Genomic DNA, 20,471 nt, shown 5'->3' on the forward strand with positions numbered 1-20,471 from the left:
AGTAAGCACTTCCAGGCATCTTTTAAATCAATGTTTTCTCTTCTAACTGTAAGAGTTCCTGCTCTGAAGACACAGGCGTATCACTATCAGATCATTTTTCACTGCTAAGCAACAACACACAAGACCAAAGGAAATTCAGAAAGAAATTGGGAAAGTAAAGGGAGGGGAAGATGTAGGAGAGGAAGAAACGCTGAGGAGATGCATGTTGAGTAGAAGTTGAGGTGATAAGTAATCACTCATCTTATTACTGTTGGAAGCATTGATTACTCTGGGACATGGCCTATAATTAATGTGCTGTGTACTACAGCTTTCCTAGTTTAAAAAGCAAGTTGGGGGGGCTGGAAGAGAAACTAATTATAGACATGACAAGATATTGCCAGGGTCCTTCCCTAGGGTTCTGCCTCAAGTAGCTGATTATATAGACACCTCTAAAGGGCAGCAAACTGACAGATATTTCCAATTCCTAATATGAAAGCTGATGTAGGTAGTTTTGGAGAATAACTAGCCCCTTTATTGTACGTGTTAATAGATAGGTCTGGATACAAAAAAACAGTTCACACATCACAGGAAATCATAATTCAGCCTTTGCTAACTTGATGCCTGCCCAATGTTTTGGATTACAATTCCCATCAGTTGTGCTGGCTGGCGCTGATGGGAACTGTAGTCCAGAAGATCTGAAGGTTGGAGAAGGCTGCCAGGTTTGGGGGAAATAAGCAAGCAAACAACAACAACATATGAATCAGTCCTTAGACATGACAATTACTGCTTACATTATTATTTTTCTGCCAACAAAGCATACATACCCATGCCAATACAACACACTATGGCTACCTGGCTTTTGCCGTAAAACAAGCCCCCATGCTTGTCAACGATTATTCAAAAGATTTAGAAAAGCTTCTGTGGTGTTGTCTCTGCTTTGTAGCCATGTTTTCAGCAGTACTGCTAGGTTCCATAAATCATATACATCAGTAGAAATAACTTTCTGTGCAGGATTATCTGAACAGTGTGTCAGTAAAACAGTACCAGGAAACCTTCAGTTTAAACTCTAGACAATCATTGTGTAAGCACAAGTGACATCTTTAATTTTAGTGGACATATCCATTTGAAAATATGTTCTATAAAATAAGTATATATACAGAAAATGATATAACAAAGATGTAGAATATGTGTATCAATTAGATGTGGAAATTGTCAACATCAACATCATTAGAAGCCTTCACTTCTCATTCACAAGGACATGGTTTATGGAGACAGCTGTAGTTTGCTTTGTATTTGCGTCAACTGAAGAACAACAGGTAAACTGAATCTAAAGATCCAAAACATTCAACACCATGTCAAACTACAGTGGAATCCTGTGCATGTTTACTCAGAAGTAAGCACCGTATTATTCATTGTTGCTGACTCTCACCTATGCACGTGTAGGATTAAGTTCCACTGAGCTGGCAGCAATGGTTTGCCACTTCCGAACTGACAATGCACAGAGTCACTAAGATCAATGCCTGTGGCATTCACTGCAAGGAAGGACCCTTTGATCATTTAGAAGCATTTAAAAACAGTATTTTGAAACCAAGATCATTTCTCCCCAGTGGGATGACAAGTTAATGCATTCTCATTAAGAGCTATTGCAACAGCTTTCTGATACTGCCTATCATTTGCAACTGCATTGCAGCAATTTAACTCGGCATTTCATTATTGGAGTTCAAACTGGCAGTTAACAGAAGTATTTGGCCAGGTTACCTTCATATCCTCCCAGCTGCCAAATCAAAAGGAAGAAAAGAAACCCAGACAAGCCTTCTCTTTCTAGGAAGCGCTCCAAACACTCCTGAAAAGTCCAGAGTTAGACTGGCAAAACATGTAGTCACTCCAGCTGCTAAAGAGTTGGTCAGCTGACTAATGACCTTGCTTGAAAAGCAAATACAACCTTTACTGTGATAACACAGAAGGATGCAAATAGAAGTCGTGTTCAGGCATGGTAAAAACATGGCATTTGCAAGAATCTTCATATACTTTCCAAAGAAGGACTGTCTTATTTTTGAAGCTCCAAGAGAAACAAAACATCTGATTAACTCCCAAGAGGAAATGCCTGAACCAAGTTGTGAAAGAATTGTCTTTTTCGGGGGGGGGGGGAGGATTATTTAAAAGGCTGCCAATAATTAACAGTGGCAGAAACATAAAAATTATTTTGGGTAAGACAAGCAAAACCTGGTTCTACCTCATATCACAAACCTTCCCAAACAGAAACATGATTATACAGTGGTACCTCAGGTTAAGTACTTAACTCGTTCCGGAGGTCCGTTCTTAACCTGAAAATGTTCTTAACCCGAAGCACCACTTTAGCTAATGGGGCCTCCCGCTGCTGCCATGCCGCCGGAGCACGATTTCTGTTCTCATCCTGAAGCAAAGTTCTTAACCCGAGGTACTATTTCTGGGTTAGTGGTGTCTGTAACCTGAAGCGTATGTAACCTGAAGCGTATGTAACCCGAGGTACCACTGTATTGTGCATTAATATTCCCTCAGAATTCAGACACTGTGGATTTCACTAAGTTTTATATTCTAGTAAAAAGTTATGGATTGCAGCTTTAATTAAATGTTCAACTTACTGTCTGATTTACTTGTAGTCTGCAAGTACTGCTAAATGGGCAAGTTTTATTTTCTGAATTAAGAACAATGATAGATGCCACATTGACCTGCCTTGTAGCCGTAGGTCTTATGTAGGTAGGAAGGTTTGTTTTAACAGCTGCATGGCAGGCATTCAACAGGAGCTTATCCCAGCATGGAACTGTTTCACCTGCTGGGCTTCTGCCTAATACGCTGCTGTCAAAAGGTACAGGACAGCAGGCAGGAAAAAATGCCAAGTAATGGCATAGGAAAGGAAAAGCAGCCCTGCTGGAAAAGGCTATAGCTCAGTGGAAGAAGGGCAATACAGTGGTATCTTGGTTATCAAAATGATCCATTCCAGGCATCTGTTTGACTTCTGGAACTGTTTGAAAACCAAGGCGTGGCTTCCGATTGGCTGCAGGAGCTTCCTGCACTCAATCGGAAGCCGCGTTGGATGTTTGGCTTCCAAAAAAGGTTCGCAAACTGGAACACTCACTTCTGGGTTTGCGGTGTTTGGGAGCCAAAATGTCTGAGTACCAAGCCACGACTGAATTGTTGCAAGATAGGTTGTGCACTCAGAAGGCCCCAGGTCCTATCCCCAGCATCTCCTGGTAAGGCAGGGAATGTCCCTTACTTGAAGCCCTGGAAAGCTGCTGCCAGTCGTAGACAGTACTGTACTGAGCTAGATGGGCCAATGGACTCACTACGTATAAGGCGGTTTCCTATGTTCCTACGGATCAAGCCAAAGGTCTATCTAGCCCAGCTTTCTGTTCTCACAGCAGTGAAGCAGATGGCTATGAGCTCTTTCTTGCTTGTGATCCCCAGAAACTAGTATTTAGAGGTAGTATATAGCCATTGTGGCTAGTAGCCATTGAGGCCTTGGGAAAGCAATACAGTGTGTTCGCCACTGCTGGGACTGGGACCCTTCTCCTCTCACAGATGTTATTAGAAGACACTACCTCGTGTGTGAGAAAGAAAACGCAACTTGTGACGCAAACGATCATCACTGCCTCCTCCACCTGGTCCTCCTGTACAGCTCCTCTCTTTGAAGGAACTAAATGCACCTTTCAAAAAAGCAAAAGAAACAAACAAACTGGGAGGGAAAGGGGTTCCAGTACAGTTTTCAGTCATGGCTGGTTGCTTTTAACCTTTTCAAAGGCACAGATAAATTGGTTTTCATTTTCGTTTCTATTTGTTTCTCTCCCCCGCCCCCCAATCTTCAGTTTGGTTCTCCCCGTTTCCACCTTAGTTTGCAATCTTCTTTTAAATACTGTATGAAAATTCATGTGCATTTTCCTATGCATTTCACCTAGCATTACTCTGCAATTTTGCCTAAAATATACATTTTGTTTCCAATCAGCTTCCCCCCAATTTTGGGACATTATTTTCACTAAAATAAGCATTTTTGTGCGCACTTTTCATTAACATATGCCTTTTGGGGGGGATGCATGCTGGGTTGGACAACTGCACTGCAAAAAATCAGAGAAGTAGAAATTTTGAAGGATAGGTGTGTTTCACTGTGTACAGTAAGCCCACCACTTACGTGGGAGTTACGTTCTGGGGATCATGCCTAAAGCCAAAACACACTGGGTTCCATGGTGGGTGGGATTGCCAAAGACTCCACCCCCTTTTATTTTTTACTTTTTGCCAAGAGCATAAAGCTGAATGTGCACACGTTAAATGTGCATAAGTTGTGGGCTTACTGTATTTTATTTGGGAATTACAAACTGGGTAGATTACCTGAACAAATTTCCCTGCTATCCCTACTTGCCAATGCTACAGACAAGACAGCTGTCTGGACTAGATGAGGACAAGTGGTCTTAACCTTTGTACAACACAGAGGTTGGCTTTCAGCCCCAAATATCAAACCATGCATCTTAAGTGAGAGCTTTCTGCTCCAACAAAAAACCAACCCATGGGGCAAATTGGAGATAAGACAGGTACACTTGCTCCAGAACCTGAGTACAAGGCAATGGGAGTGAGGGTGGGGCACTGATCCACAATTATCTGTTTGTTCAGAAAACCATTTGACAGGAAGCAAACTTGTGATGGCAAAAGACAACTTGCCCCAGAACCTGAGCACAAGGCAGAAAGGAAGACGCAAAAACATCCCTTCAAAGCAACAGAAACCCATTTCACAGGAGGTAAAGTGAAGCTAAAATAACTTGTCCCAGAACCCAAGTCCAATGGCAGAGATGGTCTCTGATCTCCAAAACACAAATACAATCACAGTATCTCTCTATCTCTCTAATGATCACCCCCAAACTCTGTTTCTTACATACCCAACTGCCAAACTCCCTGACGCCAAACAAACAAAATCAAGTTTGTTCGTGCTACTAAATAAAAGTAACAACCACATTTGCATTTTAAAGTCACACTGACTACACTTTTGGGGGTTGTTTTTTTTTTAATAGTGTGAATGGAAAGCAAAGTTAAACAGCTTTGATTGTCTTATGCTGCAACATCATGGGCGATTCTGAGTGTTAATGGATGCCACAGCAAAGATGGTTGTTTGCGTAGAAGTGAATTGGGAGCCCAAGAGTTTATTCAATGCACTGACCACCATACATTGCTAGTTTCAGTTTTCAACAGCCCCAGCCAGCATGGCCAAGTGCAGGGCTGGGGGAAGCTGCAGTCTATAACAGGCACCATTCCTAGTAGAGATGCTAAATAATAACAGCAGTGTCCCATTCTGAAGAGGTTATTTTGGCTGAGGCTTCATATCTTCCTTGTTATACCATCAGTCTACAGAGAACCAGTGAAGACATTGAATCTGTGCAGAAGGACCAGAAAAATCAGCAATGCATCTGTTGTCATTACTGAGCATTCAGCACGATTGATTTTATACCTCAGCTGCAGTTCAGTGAGTAGCATCTGTAAGAGCAGGCAGAAGTGGGAGGAAAGCCCTTTCCACAGTGATCCTGTGGTTTAAGGAGACCCACTTAAAACCCTGCTGACTAGCCGCCACCTCTTGACTAGTTGTAAGCAAGGAGGCAGGCAGGCAGGTGGGGTGGAGAGTTGGCTGAGGTTGGTGGGGCAGTGTCCCCATTAACTCTGCCAGTGATGGCAGCTGTTGCTTACAGCAGTGAGAGGTAGTAGGGAGAAAGAGGTACTGTGCCATACTGCTGCCCCTGAGCAAGAGTGGGCTCTGCCAAACCACAAAACAGGCTAGATAAACAAAATCAAGGAAAACATGAACATGCCTTATCTGAGACCCAAGTGGGACGAAAGACCTGACTATTGGCAACAGAGCTTTGTGTGAGGAAACTGAACAAACAACGTCAAAGTGTCACCACACCGCTTCCAAGCTGCAAAGCACACTCAAGTCAGTTGCCAGTTTTTGAGGCTTATTGTTGGGGTCGGTGGGGGAGATCTCATTAGAAGGGAAAAGATTTCATAATAGCTAATAAAACTCGCCAAGGTCTAGATAATGCTTCAATTGTGACCTGAGAGAATATTGCAACAGGAGGTGTGCCAGAGTTCTGTCAAAAGGCTTTCGAGGTGAAACTGAACCCACAATGTTCCGATTTGGTTATCCAGTCATGTCCTACTTATTTTTAAAGTACACCTCTTTTGGATCACGAAAAGGTCGTGGGGGCAAAAAGAGGAGGATTAAGCACCTCCTCCTTAGGTCCCGCTGCTCTGATTAAAATTTGAGCCCTCAAAGTTGCTTTGTAGTAGTACAAACGAAAGCAACAAGGGGAATGGCTCTCTCAAGGCATATTGTCATTTTGGATTGAAATTCTAGATGTATTGAAATGTACTGTTGGTTTAATGTAGTCCATCTGGCTACAGGAGCTGAGGTTCAGGGATCCTACAAGAGGAATGTTATAGCTGGACAGGCTCTAGAAAGAAATCTTAGGCGCCTGGAAACACAGCTACCTCAGCCCTTACCCACTTTAATCTGACCTCTTGCCTAGTCTATTCATGATTCCTTGATCATCTTTCCCTACTGTGAGTTCTGCAAGGAGATACGCACACAGCACCGAGTGTGAGTGCACATTTGCAGACTGATCATTGTCTATTTTGCGGGATGAATTACTTAAGTAAAAAAAACCCAAACCCACACAAACAAATAGAAAGCCAGCTGCCAAAACACTTGACGTTTAAAACTAAACTCGGCAATCCTAATCTGACCTAAATGGCCGACTGAGCTTTAGGCTGGGTCAGGTACACCTATCCCATGCAGGATTAAGATGCTGAATCAACAAATTCCTTTCTTGAGCAGGATTGCGGCATCTCAACAGGAGCTAATTAAGAACTCCTTCCTTGTGGGCATCAACTAGTGAGCTGGCAGTGGAAGGACCCCATGGTCTCCTTTATGCTAACCATGCCTTCTGTCATGAAATAGCATTTACACCCTCATCCTCCTTTGCCAGCTATCCATGTGTGATCTAGCATCTCCTGTTTAAAGGCTCTCCAAAGAGCTCGTCTGGGTAGGTGGTCCAGATGAACACAGAGCAGTGAAGCAGAATCGTCAGCAAAAGCCACCTATCAAATGTAAATGCAGACTCTGGGGGAATATATGCGGTACATACTTTTGAAATCTGTTTGGATATACAGATGCGTACATAATGAGTTTTCAATCTGTCAAGTGAAGAACAGGGAGAAGAATTAGTTATGCAGGAAAAGACTCAAATGATACAGGATGCATGGAAAATGCACACACTAAGACTAAAGATGGGATTTCATGCAAAGAAGCAAAGTGCTGAGAGCTAGTTTAGGCTTTACAGAAATCTAAAATTGCTGGCTCTAGCCATGCACATTGACTTCAGTGACTACAATTAAAAGCTTGAACTACATGACATTGTGTTACTTCTGCCTGCCTGCACATTTATTGACCTTTGGGGGAAAATTAATGATTCCCTCCCTTACTCTCATCATGCTATATTTTGCTCAACTAAACTACTTATTATACAGTAAAGGGTTGACTATTAGAATATACCATTATATGATTTACATATGGGCCTGGATAGAAAACTGAATGCTTTTTGGTTCCAGGACCTTAAAGGAGTAGGTTCAACTGACTGCACTGGCCAACAATAACTAGTTTACTTGATAAACCTCTACAGATGCTGCATATTCATAGCTATAGAAAATTCACAGAATACCAGACTATTTGCTGTAATGTGTACATGCACCTAGAATTTCGAGGGGGAGGAATTACAGCACAGCATTCAGATAGTAATTTCCCATGCCCTGTGGAAATAACAAGTACTTTTTCCCAGGGAAGCTGCTGTACACTACATGGGGAGACAGCTGTGTGAGATGCTTTCGTGTTTCCATTGGCTGAATGATGGAGGCTGAAATTCTGCATTGGCATTTGATTAATCACCCTTTTATGTGCTATCCAATAATATGTGCAGAAACATAACAAAATAAAAGATTTAGACATTCAAAAACATTTAAATGAAAATATTTTCTCTCTGTATAATAAAAATGTAAGCATGTCATCATGAAGTCTCCACTGGATGATCTGTAGTACCGCATCACAATCCTGGGTTTGCATGAAGTCTGGGAACAAAAGTCTGGGAAATTAAAGCCACTCACACTCACCCATCAGGCTTGAGAACCTAGGCCAAAGTTGTCAGTTAGCCCAACCATCCTCTCTCATTTGAGCAGTTGTTGTTCAAACGAAGACCTGCAGTGAAGCATCATTTCCTCCCAAGCATGTGGGAGAGAGCTGGGCCACTCTGCACCACCTGCCATTTTAGAATCCTACATTTCAAGTCCTGCCCACCCCCTTCCATACAACAGTATTTTACTAGTCAAATACTGTTCTGGTGCCAGGCAGGGAAAGGTTCTCCAAAGCCTTTAGATACAGAACTGGAGGCTGGGGCTTTTTATTTATATACTGCTTCATTGCCAAGGTGGTTTGTAAGCAGCTTACAAGTATAAGACCAATGACAAAACACACATAACAGTCTCTCACCTCTGCCTTGCAAAACTGCTTGCCTGACTGACAGCTGTTGCAATCCTTTCAAAGAGGAAGGCCATCAGCACTGGAGTGAGGGGATATCTCATCTTCTTAACAGTTGGAAGCCTTTACACACTTACACACACACACGCCAATCCTATGCCTGCCAGGATCTGACTGTAAAAAGGCATACATCTACCAGCTGTAATGATAAACTCAAACCTCTCAGGTGTTTTGACAGAACTTTGCACATACTTTGCTTTTAAAATCAGATCTCTGTTTCAGTCAAGTGGAACCGTGACATTGCTGGGAGGATCACTAATAATATAAGAGCTGTTTTCTAAAGGCAGTATCAGGTATTCAGGAATATGAAGCAAATCCTTTGGTGCAGAACAACCTCCTCTGGAGCATTTGGATTCAACTTCACAGTGCTGGTCCTTTTTCTTAAACTTGTTATCCATGTAGGAAAGTTTTAATTAAATCCTGAGAGGTGAAGAAGTGTACAAACAATGCAGAGGTCAGTCAGCCCGCAACTGAAATTTGCAAAGAGATCATATTTTTCTTTTTCTCTCTAAATGACTTCTGATTTTGAATGCTGTGATAGCTACTATCTTGTCTCCCATCAAAAGAAAGTATTTGCTAAGAGATATGAGCTGTTGCTTGACATTTTCTCCACAGGAGTTCATCTGTCTCTCTAGAATTGAAAATTTGCAATCAGCGTAATGGAAGCTTTATTTGTCCCTTTAAGCTAGGGATAGGGAACTTTTCCAGCTGCTGGTCTGCATTCCCTGATGGGCAATCTTTTGAGGGGCATATCCTAGTGGTAGGTGTGGCCAAAAGCAGGGAAGGCAGCGCTTGTGGCATTATTACAGGTAAGATATATTCAAGCCTTGGGGGGAAAAACAACAACCCCACAATTAAGGGAATGTGTCGGGAGCAGTGAGGGATATGGCCTGGGGCAGAGGGACGGCCTGGGCAGAGTCAGGAGGGCTGGATTTGGCCCCCAGGCCTAAAGTTCCCCACCTCTACAATAAGCTAACATGAGGGATGGATTTGGTTTTTAAAAACTTATTTATAGATTTACTGAGCAATCTTATGTATACTTATCCAAAATTAAAACTCACCTGTTCAATGGGACATTGGGGGGGGGGGTTGGGAGGGGGTAATTTATTTATCTATTAGATGTATATACCGCACTTCATCATAAGATCTCAGGGCGGTTAACATAATAATTTTGATTAGTTTCATAAATATGAAAACACATAGGGTGTTATTCAGCTAGGGTTTACTCGCAGCAGACCCACTGAAATTAAATGAGCATGTCTAAGTCAGGGGCATTAATTTTAATAGGTCTACTCTGTATAAAAGTTAATTTGAATACCACTCATATGATATTGCAAAACAAACACAGCGTTTCAGAGACTTTAGGCACATTAGTTAAAGCTTCTGCCCACCATAATTTCACCAGTGTTTCAACTTGAGAGTAATACTTGAGAGTATTTTTTATACAGAGCATACACCACAAATTATTCCTTTCTTTTGCCACGTAAGGTTAAATACACCACCTCTAATGTTCCAGTTAAACTCTAGACTAACAAAACTCTTGGAGGCATAGAAGGGTTCCTGAATTTGAGACTCCCCCAGGAGACTCCATGCACTTCGTGCTTTATTAACCCATGAAATAAATTTCCTTGGGCAAAGATGCCGTTTAGTTTCTGCCATTATAAGGAGATTAGACAACATTAAATAAATCAGATAATCTGTGAGCAATTATTCCATGCAAAGTTCTATGTTAGAAGGCTCACTCTTCATGACTAATACTGTTCTGAAGTTCCTTGGACTCAGCGCAACAGCTGAGCTGGACCCTAGAGCAAAGGTGACATGAGAAACCTCCCTCCTATGGCCTCTACTGATATACTAGAGAAGTAAAGGTTTAGAAAGAAACCTCCTTACAGTTATTAGACTGCTCCTGCAAGATGCTTTCACATGGCTATGAGAAGGCAAATCCTTTGCCGCGTGTACTGTTTTGAGTACTGAACTGTTTGGAAATTAGTCATGAAACATCTGTCACAGCCACGTGCAAGATGGGACACTGATAGGGAGAAGCACTCGGAAGCAAACAATGGAAGAGATTTCCAAGGAATGGAACTGGTGTTGCTGTGATCGGCTACTGCCTGTGTGCTTACTTCCATACTCCTATTCAACTCACACATTTGCAGCATGTGCAACCTGCACCATGAGATTCCTCAGTTGCGACTAGCGACTACACTATTAAACATGACAAGCCGGTGATTTAAAAAAACCAGCCCCTGGTGGTAAGCTATATTTATCACAGGGCACTCCTTAAATTTCTAAATCATTGTTGTTGCTGTTTGTCTATGGACCTTATGAGACTTGGATAAACAAAGCTGGCTGCTGTGTAATTAACTCAGAATACCTTAATGCGAACTCAATTACTTTCAAAATAATTGGCAAAACCTCCACTGAGTCCATAGGCAGTTAAATAGCCATTTAACAAGATGGCAGTAATGACTATACACAGCCATCCATTTTTGACATAAAATGCCACTTTCTCCTTATATGTAGTGCTGCTTTGATTGAATGTCTTCTGAGCAGATTCTCAGGCATATAATGCTCCTCTCCAAAATTCTGAGGGGGAAGTGTGGCTAAATGTTTTGTAGAAACAAACAAACAAACAAACAAAGCCCTGACCTATCTCCCATTAAGATATAGTTTGCAGAATCATTTCTATATTTCATTATGTTGCATCCTTTAACAGGTTCTGGCAAAGAGAAAAGGCAAGGCATTTTCTAAAGAGTAAATTATTAACCCACTGAAGTCAACGACAAAGCTCCCATTGACTTCTCTGGGATAAGAACTTGGACGTCAGACAAAGGCAACCTTGCCTCTCCCAAACTAGCTTATCCTTTAGTCATATGTAGCCTTGAGTGCAGGTCAACACTTCCCAACACACCAAATGCTGGGAGAATTATGTTTTCACAAAGCTAAACAAAAATGCTGTTTTGTTCACACTGTGAATTGATGGCACAGTAGAAGTTCTGTTATGCAGACAACTGGAGAACCATGTCTATAATAAATATGCAACGTTGAGTGGTTTCCAGTGAGCTTGTTTTGTGTGGTTGATACTTAAGATTCTGCTGTGCATCATGCACATTGTTCTATGTCCTACATATGACAATCCAGCAAAGTTAAGACCAACAGGTAGAACAGCCTTCTGTGACCTTGGGCTCTCCACCCCCTAATGTTTCTAGCTACAGCTTCCATAATCCTGGCTGTTGACTTGGGCTGAGGGGGACTGGAGCCTCAAATATCTGGCGGGCACCAAGTTGGGGAACACTTGTCTGGAATGACCCTCTGTCTGTGAGACAGTTTTCTGCCCCCATCAACCTCAGGTACAGTATGTGAAAACCTTTTCAGAAGTGGGCTCCTGCTTTCTATGAAAATTAGTGGTTTGGTGGGTATGACTTCTCTTCATAATTTCCATATTGTGATCATGGAACAAGACAAAAGCAGAAAGGCATGTTCATCATGTGGAATAGTGGAGTTTGAGGGGGTGGGGAAACAGGCCTGCAAACCTTAACCGTGTTTGTTTGTTTTTTAAGGAGTCACTTGTGACCCAAAAAAGTCTCCACAGACAGTTCAGCCTGGACCTGCAAAGTTATTAAAAACTGAAATGAGTGTTTGATTTAACATGGGCATTTTTAATAACCTCTGCGAAGAGGTTTTGAGAATCTAACACCTGTTTCTGCTATCAGCATTTAAATGCTAAGGCGCCTCCATTTGAGCCGGTGCTATCACACAGGTTTTAGACTAATTTGTGACCAGAATTAAGTGCCTCGTCTTTAGCTCGCCCTACATGTTTCATGATGATTAATGGCCCAATAGGTTTGGGATGGGAGCCACATATATCCTGCTCTGCCAAGTGGATACTGCCACTTAAGGAGGCTGCGCTTTGCTTATTCTTTATCGGTATTCAACTCACCAGCCGACATTTCCTTGTCTTGTAACCAAAATGGTGTCAAACAGACATCACCAAAAGATAAAGGTTAAAAGACAAAACCCAGCCCGCACCAAATATCAGCAAAGGTCACTTCCTAATGACCGTCCTCATTGAACATTCGTTCTGATGTGTTTACAGTAATGTTATATGACACATGACAGAGCCTGTGTGGTGTAGTGGTTAAAGTGTCGGACAAGGACCTGGGAGACCAGGGTTCAAAACCCCCCTCAGCCATGAAGCTCACTGGATGACCTTGGGCCAGTCCTTGCCTCTCAGCTGACCTACTTCACAGGGTTGTTGTGGGGAGTTAATTGAAGAGGGGGAGAACCAGGTATGCCACCTTGAGCTCCTAGAATTGTATCAGGGGGAACATTGTACCAGGGAGAATATGAAAACAAGGCAGTGAAGAAGAAGAAAATATTCATTCTGAGAAATTTCTTAATTTCCCAGAATTATGTTGGCCCTACACAATGCTTTGAAGTAAATTGTTTATTCCCTCATTTGGCAGATAACCGCACCTAAATATTTTGGCTGAACAGGCTCTCATAGGCCCGAGAGTGTGGGAGGTAAACCTTTCGCAGGAATCTGAATTTCTCAACTCTGAACTCTACAGAATGTAGTGACCCAATTCGGACTTCGTGTGCTTCAGTTCTGCTCCCCTCCGTTTGTTCACACCCACCCGGGCTCACTTGTACAAACAAGTCTCTATGCAATCTAACCAAACTACTTCTCTCACAAACAAGAGAAAGGAGGGGGAATGGTACAGTCATTCCACTTCTAAACGCTGCAATATAGCAATGAAAGGCAGCGAGACGAATACTCTCTATTCATAAGCATGAATTTAGATTTCGGACTACAGATTATTTGCCAACTATATTTTTATGAAGCCGTTTTGAGTCCCGTGGAGACTTCTTTGACTTCAGAGAAGGAATGGGAAGAGCAGAACCTGATTCTGAGGAGGGACCCAGTGGTCTGCGAGGTGCTGACCCAGATCGTGGAGAGGCACTTGTTCGGAGAAAGCACACCCCCAAGCGTTGAGGGAGAGCCGCCTAACTAGGCCTCAGCTCCACTTGCGGCCAGTGAAGCGCTTCCCACCCTCAGGGGAGCACCTGAGCCTAGAGCGGATAGTGAGCGGTCAACTGTTCCCATCTTCAAGGATGCATCACGGGTTGCACCAGCGCAAGTAGACCCAGCCTCCTGACAGGAGTGCCCGATTGCTGGCCCGATCCCATGCCTCAGTATGTAAAACACATAAATGGCTGTGCCTACCCCACTCTCCAAAAGCAGAGCTCAGGAGGCATGCCAAGAGATGGGATGGTGTCTTCGTAATTTATGCCGATCTTTGTAACTTAGAACTCTGATTGAAGCGGATGATTTGCACACCTTGTAATCAGTTTTAGAAACTGATCTATGAAAGCTAGGAGCTAAATGGCACCCTAAACCTGGGTTATGGGCGCAAGAACAGAATGTCTAGGCACACTTTTTTTATATAACAAGAATACAAAGTTGAAAATGAACTGCAGCTAAAATATTATGTTCACTTTTCACATGGTCTAGTCCTTCCCCTGCCCACCCCCTTAATATTCTTAGGAGGGTCTCTTCTCCAGTCTTCAGAGAGTAGCTGGAAGCAGGGAGGCAGAAAAAGGTCCTCCTTTCCTTCCACTCTGCAGTTTTATTCTGAAATCTTAAGTGCAGTACTGTGCCCAGAGCTCAGAAACTGCTCGCGTTAATGAAATTCCCTGTCGCAAAATGCTCCTAGAACAATGGGAGTTTCAAAACACTGCTGGTAACCTGACCTATGTTTGGACTGTGCAGCGCGGCCATCTTTGGAATAACACCCTTAGTAGTAACCAAGCCAAGAGTCCCAAGTCCTGCGTTGACTAGTGGGAGCCTGGACAGTTTGGAACAACAGCACTAAATCAAGGGTGGGGAACCTCATGCCCAGAGGCCAATGTGGCCCACCAGACCTATCGCTGTAGCCCTCAGGAATCTTCCCAGGCCGTGTCTCCTGTCAGGCCTCATACAGTCTCCACAGGCCAGGTGCTTACCAGCCCTGCAATACACCCTCTTTGAGTGCTTTTGCCTGGCTGGGATGCGTCCCTGAACTGCGCATATGCCTATTGCTTGGGAAATATGTGTATACGGGTGTGAGTATAGAAATACCTGAATTTCGCATAGCTGGAATGCAGCCTATGGCAGAAAGATAAGAGTCACATCCAGTGTTCCATCTACTTATCTCGAAACAGGCCCTCAAGCTGGACAGAGCGGCTTGCAGGACCATATTCAGCCCTCAGGCCTGAGTTTAGCCGCCCTTGCTTTAAAAGGTAAAAAATCTGGAAACTCAAGGAAGCTTTTCCTTCTCCTGCAGCAATAGCTAGCTATTTAAGAACATCTTTTTTTGTTTTCCTTCCGTATTTCATTCTTTAAAAGGAAGTGTGTGCTTCCCTTGCCCCACCAGTGCAGGAGCGCACATCTCGTTTCAACAATAAATAAATTAGTAAAAGAGGAATCAGGCTTCCGCGAAACAGCTGTAATACTAAGAGGAAACTTGCCATCCCTCTGCACATCTGCAGAATACATTAGGCTGGGAAAAGAAACCCCTTGGTTTTGGACAAAGGAGTTAAAAAGAGAACCGGAAAGGAATTGTGAATCCCTTGGCACCTGTCTGTTCTTTGTATGAAGTATCAGGTATGTAAGTCGCTCTCTGCCCCTGGAACAGGTAACCTATACGTTAACATAAATAAATGCCAGGATGCTATCAGGAGGGATGAACTGAGGAGGCGTGTCTGACCATCAATAGTTGTAAGAGTTTGCTATCCACAAACGAGTCCAATCACACAATACCTGTGCTTTCAATTCAAATAAAACAGCAATTACATCAAGGGAAGGGGATTGTGAGGTTGTTTCTGACATGTCTATGATTCTATGTCAAAAATTAGGACATGTGATGTAGCCCCGACTCTAGAAATTATTTAAATCAGATACTCTTCTGGAGCCTTCCCAACACAAAATCACTGGTATCATAAATACAACAGAACCTGCACCTCTCCCCACAACCAGACACTTTAAAGACACAGAAATTAAATGGGTGGGGTGACTTGCTGAGGAGAAAGCACTCTGTGCTTGCTCAGGAGCACTCTTTCTATCTTTCTCCTTTCATGCATCTGAGGTCTGAGTCCCTACTCTGTTTAAACCGATCGGGAGGAGAACCCGAATCGCACCAGCAGACAAACGAGCTGAGCAAGGTAAAAAAGAAAGGCACCGACAACGGGAGATCTGCTGAACTCAGCAAGTGACAAGGAGGACCCATCAGTGGCGCTGAGCGGCGCTTCTCTTAAAGCGCCGGGCTTTCCCTGTCCTTGGTTTTCAACACGGCAGGGACAGATTACATGTCTTCCCTTTGAGCATGATCCTGTAGGGGGCAGCCGCTCCATGCCAGCAAGCGAGCACTTTGGGAAGCAGCAAACTGCCCAAGGAAAAAGAGTCCTTATCATCACCATTCATCATGATGATGATGATGATAATTATAATAATAATAATAATAATATAATAGAACCTCAGTTCGCATTTCTCCGGATAAACCGACTCGAAGCTGCCTTCTCGCGCTGCGCAGCTTCAGTCCCGCCACCATCGACTCTCCCCCAAATTTCTTCGCCGCACCCACACCCCCTTTGAGCCTCTTGCTCTCTCTCCCCCATCCTTATTTCTGGCCAGCCTGTTCTAAGATCCGAAGATCCCGATCTCTTGGCGATCGAGCCCCGGGAGCAAAATGTTTTTTTAAAGTCCCATTGGTCCTTTGCAATGGGGAGGCGGCAACAGCAGCAGCAGCGGCAGCCCAGACCTTGAGCTCTGCCGGCGCGGAAGCGAAGGCGCACAAAGAAGGAGGCAAGTTTCCTTTACCTGGGCCCCGTGGCTGGGACCGCAGCTGGCCGGAGTGAGCCCCCCGGCCGCGCCGAGGAGGTGTCCGCCCGGGGCTCCTTTGCCCTCCTGCGCCGGCCGGGGTTGGGGCGGCTGCTGCTCCTGCAGCTCCCCTCCCTGGGCCGGCTGCACAGCGCTCTCTGGAGTCCGGCGAGGTGCTGGAGAAGCAAGCGGGGCTTCTTTGCAGAGTTTATGAGCCTCCTTGCTCGCTGCAGGGGAAAATCTGCCCACAATGCTCCGGCGTTGCAAAAGAGAGAGAGAGAGACGCTGCCCCCTCCCCTGCGCTGCTTCGGCTGGCGCGCAGAGAGCCACCTCTCGTGATCACGTTAAAAGGAAGCATTCGAGTGTCCTATATGTGTGCACGCATCTCCTTCGTGGCCGTTGGGCTTACGTATGCTTATTTCGAAGTGAGCCCCGCGAAAAGCCGTGAGAGCAAAGGTAGTTAGGGCAGAGTTATTGGGGCGGGGCGGGCTTCGCAGATCGTTCCCTCTGACCTTTCCTTTTCTTTCTAGCATTTCTAGCCCGCCCTTCTTCACCCCAAGGACTTCAGGGTCGCCTCTTCATTCCTCGCATTTTTAACCCCGTTCCAACAACACCCTTGTGATGTAGGGCAGGCTGAGAGACGGTGACCGAGCCAAGGTCATCCAGTGGTTTTTGCGCCTAAGGGGGTTTGAACCGCATTGCTGCCCTTTCTTCCTGCTCGTTTTCAAAGTGCATTCTGGAGATAATTTCTATCTAGAGGCTGTAATTTGCATGCAAAGGTTCGGAATACTTCAAACGGTGACCGTGACTGCAGACCTTAATTGCAGCAAACAGAGCTCTATTGTGATCCAGAAGTCAATTGTTTGGAATACAGTACTGGGGCTTTTGAGCATGAACAGTGCCCATATCTAGGTCCACCTCCTTTGGGATTTTCACACACCTTTTCATATAGTATGTGAACTGGCTTCTTGCCAGCAACAGTGGAAATTAAACCAGTTAATATCTTTTATGGGGCAAACATCTTTTGGCATCTAAGTATGCAAGTTTTGAAGTTACAGAAGACTTCAGCAAACAAAAATTTTCTCATGTTGTATATATATTCCATCTGAAACAATATGCTCACGGATAAGCGCTTCTTAGAACAATAGTGCCTTAACCGTGTCACTACCAGCTTCAAAGCTCATAATCCGGCCAGAGCAGGGAAACTTGATATCTGTGTATGTAAATATTTGGAGAGGATAAAATATGTCTGAGAAAATTTCAAACCTCACCTTTATACATGGATATGTTTTCAATAGGCAGGAGTCCCTGCTCAGCCATGAAGCTCATTGGGTGACTACGTCCAGTATCCTTTTTGCAGCCAAAAGTACTTCACAGGGTTGTTGTGAGGGTCTCTCTCTCTCTCTCTCTCTCTGGCATTCTGCAGGAATAATGGGATATGTACAGAACACAATGTACTTTTTTCAAGATTTGGTTTTTTAAAAATACAGAGTTAGGTTGCAGTCCTGTACACAGTATACTTTGAAGTGTGCCCTATTGAATGTAGTAGGATTGGCTTCTGAGTACACAGGACGGTACTCTAAGTACATTGTTGTCAAGCTGCGGGTTTGCACATGCTAAAAGCGCATTCAAAGCACATTATTTCCCTCAAATAATTTTGGGCACTGTTGTTTGTTAAGGGTTTCTGCTAATTGTAACCCTGGCTGCATTCAGTCCACACTTACTCCATTATACTGAAATTATCCTTACCTGATAATTTCCAGGTTTAATGTAATCTTTCCAGGATCTACTAAATGCCACTTCTGGGAATCTAGTGGAAGTTTGACACTTTTTTCTGTGTTATTTGTTTCATCCCTTTGCAGCCTTGTTGGAAAATCCATGAAGTTTTGCAGTGCAATATCACATGATGAAAGTTGGGGAAGTATCCTAACGTTGCATTCTTTCCTGCCATTTAAAACTTAGCCTGACATGGTAAATCACTCAGAAAACCACAGTTCCGTAACTCATCAGGTACTGCAGTGTAAAAGGAACATGAGAAATCAAGACAGAAGCTCTAGCGTTATAACCAATCTGAATGCAGCATTCCAGCAACCCTTAACAAACTACAATGTCCAGAATTCTTTGAGGGAGGAAATGGGTTTTGAATGTGCTTTAAAGGTGTAGTTTGCACACAGCCATTCACTGATGAATGTTGCAGAATAAAACTACAATGGATGCTGACCCTACACTAGGAATATGCTTCTACTGTGGTTATGACCAATTAAGTATATGACTATTCTTATTTTATATATATGAAAATGTATAAACTGCTTGTTCATAAAAAATATCCCAGAATATAGTAGGACGCCCAAAGAATCCTGTGAAACAACAAGCTTTGTTAATACATGGTAGGTAAAGTAGCACCATCCATTTAAATGAAACTTTCATAGAATTGCATGACCTATGTAGGTCACAACGCTGTCCTTTCATAAGTATTGTGCCACGTACCAGAAAAGTGGTTGGTGCAAAAGCTTAATGCCATGGTGTATTAGCCCAGCACATCTTTGGGCCCCAATACATGCATGCTATGACTAGGAACCTTAGATCCAGCACATGCAGCTGCCATTGTGGTGGGTAATGGGCCATCTGAACTCCCTTTCAATGTGTAGAACTGGAATTCCAGAAGTCATCGCAAGACAGTCTTCACAAGACTTCTCATATATTTGCCCAGCTATGTCCTTTCTCCATGAGCAGAGGGGAGAAGAGAGCTACCACAGATCTCTTCAGTTACCAGTACCAAACTGTGAGGGGGGTCCTATAAAATGGCGCACACATTTTTCAAGCATCTTTGGATGCCCTCTAGTCTATCTACCTTTTCAAGTAGCCTCTAGGCTTTAACAGACTGGAACATGGGCCCAAGCTATCATTGCCAAACATATGACAAGAGTGGGAAACAGCTTGAGATAGTTGCCTCTTGCCATTTCTAAACCAGTGATTATTTCAGCTGCTTCTGCTTTTGGGTTGTCTTGTGATACGTTCAAACACACAGAAAGCACTTTAAAAAAAAAAAATCTGTCTTATTACTAGGCAATAGTACACACTTAAATAAATTAGAATATGAAAACAAGCACTGTTTGCACCCAACACAACACACGGTTCACACACTTACACTGAGAATCTGACAAGACATGGCCTTGCTTGGGCTTGTGTTGTTCCAGCAATGCAAATGAGACTGTTAGGTATGCACTCTGTTTTGCTCTTTGGCCTTCTGTCTGCTCCTGGACAGGAGACACTTGGCAGTCGTATAGCAGTGCTCTCATTAATGCAAGATCAGGTTCCCAGACACACCAAGTCCCACTCATCAATCTTTCTCCTTATACTGAAACCAGCAATGCAATGCTACTCCGGTGCTAAGAGCAAGATGCCCTAGAAGGGGGAAATACATCCTTCCCAACTTGTTTCTCAGCAATAAACTATTTATGGCTAGAAATACGTTTTCTTTTCTCTTCTGGAAATGTGCTCCTGAGTCAATCCACCCAATATAGTTTCACAAGATATACAGCATTGGTTGGCCCAGTTATGCAACAAAGGTACTATTTCCTAGACTTAGGTGTTGCTGGTGTTCTTGCAAATTGAACATGTGAGGTTAGATTGCTATGCAAGCAGCAGGAATCAAAGAGCACAGATATTGGCCAGCGACAAACGGTATAACTTAAAATCTCTGATTAGTAAAGCTTAATAAAACAGAAACCAAAGATAGTAGAACCTGAGGCTCTTGAACCTACAACCCTCAGATTGTCATGAACTGGCAGGACGATGGTGAGGAGGAGGAAGAATATCCTGGCAAGGGGTGAGGCTGGGACTGGGACAAACCAGAGCAAGCAGGGGATAGGGAAGGAAGGACTGTACTCACAAGGTGATGTAGGATGGCAGGGGGATGGCTGTCAATGCACAGGAACCGGAGCAGCAGGACCCATCATGAACACAGTGGGCTCTGAGGCGTTGGGAGCAGCAGGAGTGGCACTGTAGGAGGCTGAGGTAGGCAATAGCCCACAG

The 20,471-nt window shown here is 43.6% G+C and overlaps 1 protein-coding gene across 7 annotated transcripts in view; it reads right to left on the reverse strand.

Annotated features, from left to right (window-relative positions):
• KANK4 (KN motif and ankyrin repeat domains 4) overlaps positions 1 to 20,471 on the reverse strand; it is a 63,119-nt gene that overhangs the window by 26,280 nt on the left and 16,368 nt on the right. For 2 of the 7 annotated variants that reach the window (XM_083447985.1, XM_083447981.1), the window contains exon 1: positions 1,738 to 1,846. The exons of 2 other annotated variants lie outside the window; for them this stretch is intronic. The gene's annotated coding sequence lies outside the window, so the exon portion shown is untranslated. Of the gene's footprint in view, positions 1 to 1,737; positions 1,847 to 5,446; positions 5,466 to 16,436; positions 16,998 to 20,471 lie in introns of those variants that run through there. 3 more of the 7 variants (XM_083447980.1, XM_083447984.1, XM_083447983.1) reach the window with 3 other exon arrangements.

Source organism: Podarcis tiliguerta (assembly GCF_965153285.1).
Source record: "Podarcis tiliguerta genome assembly, chromosome: 6".
NCBI classification, from domain to species: Eukaryota; Metazoa; Chordata; class Lepidosauria; order Squamata; family Lacertidae; genus Podarcis; species Podarcis tiliguerta.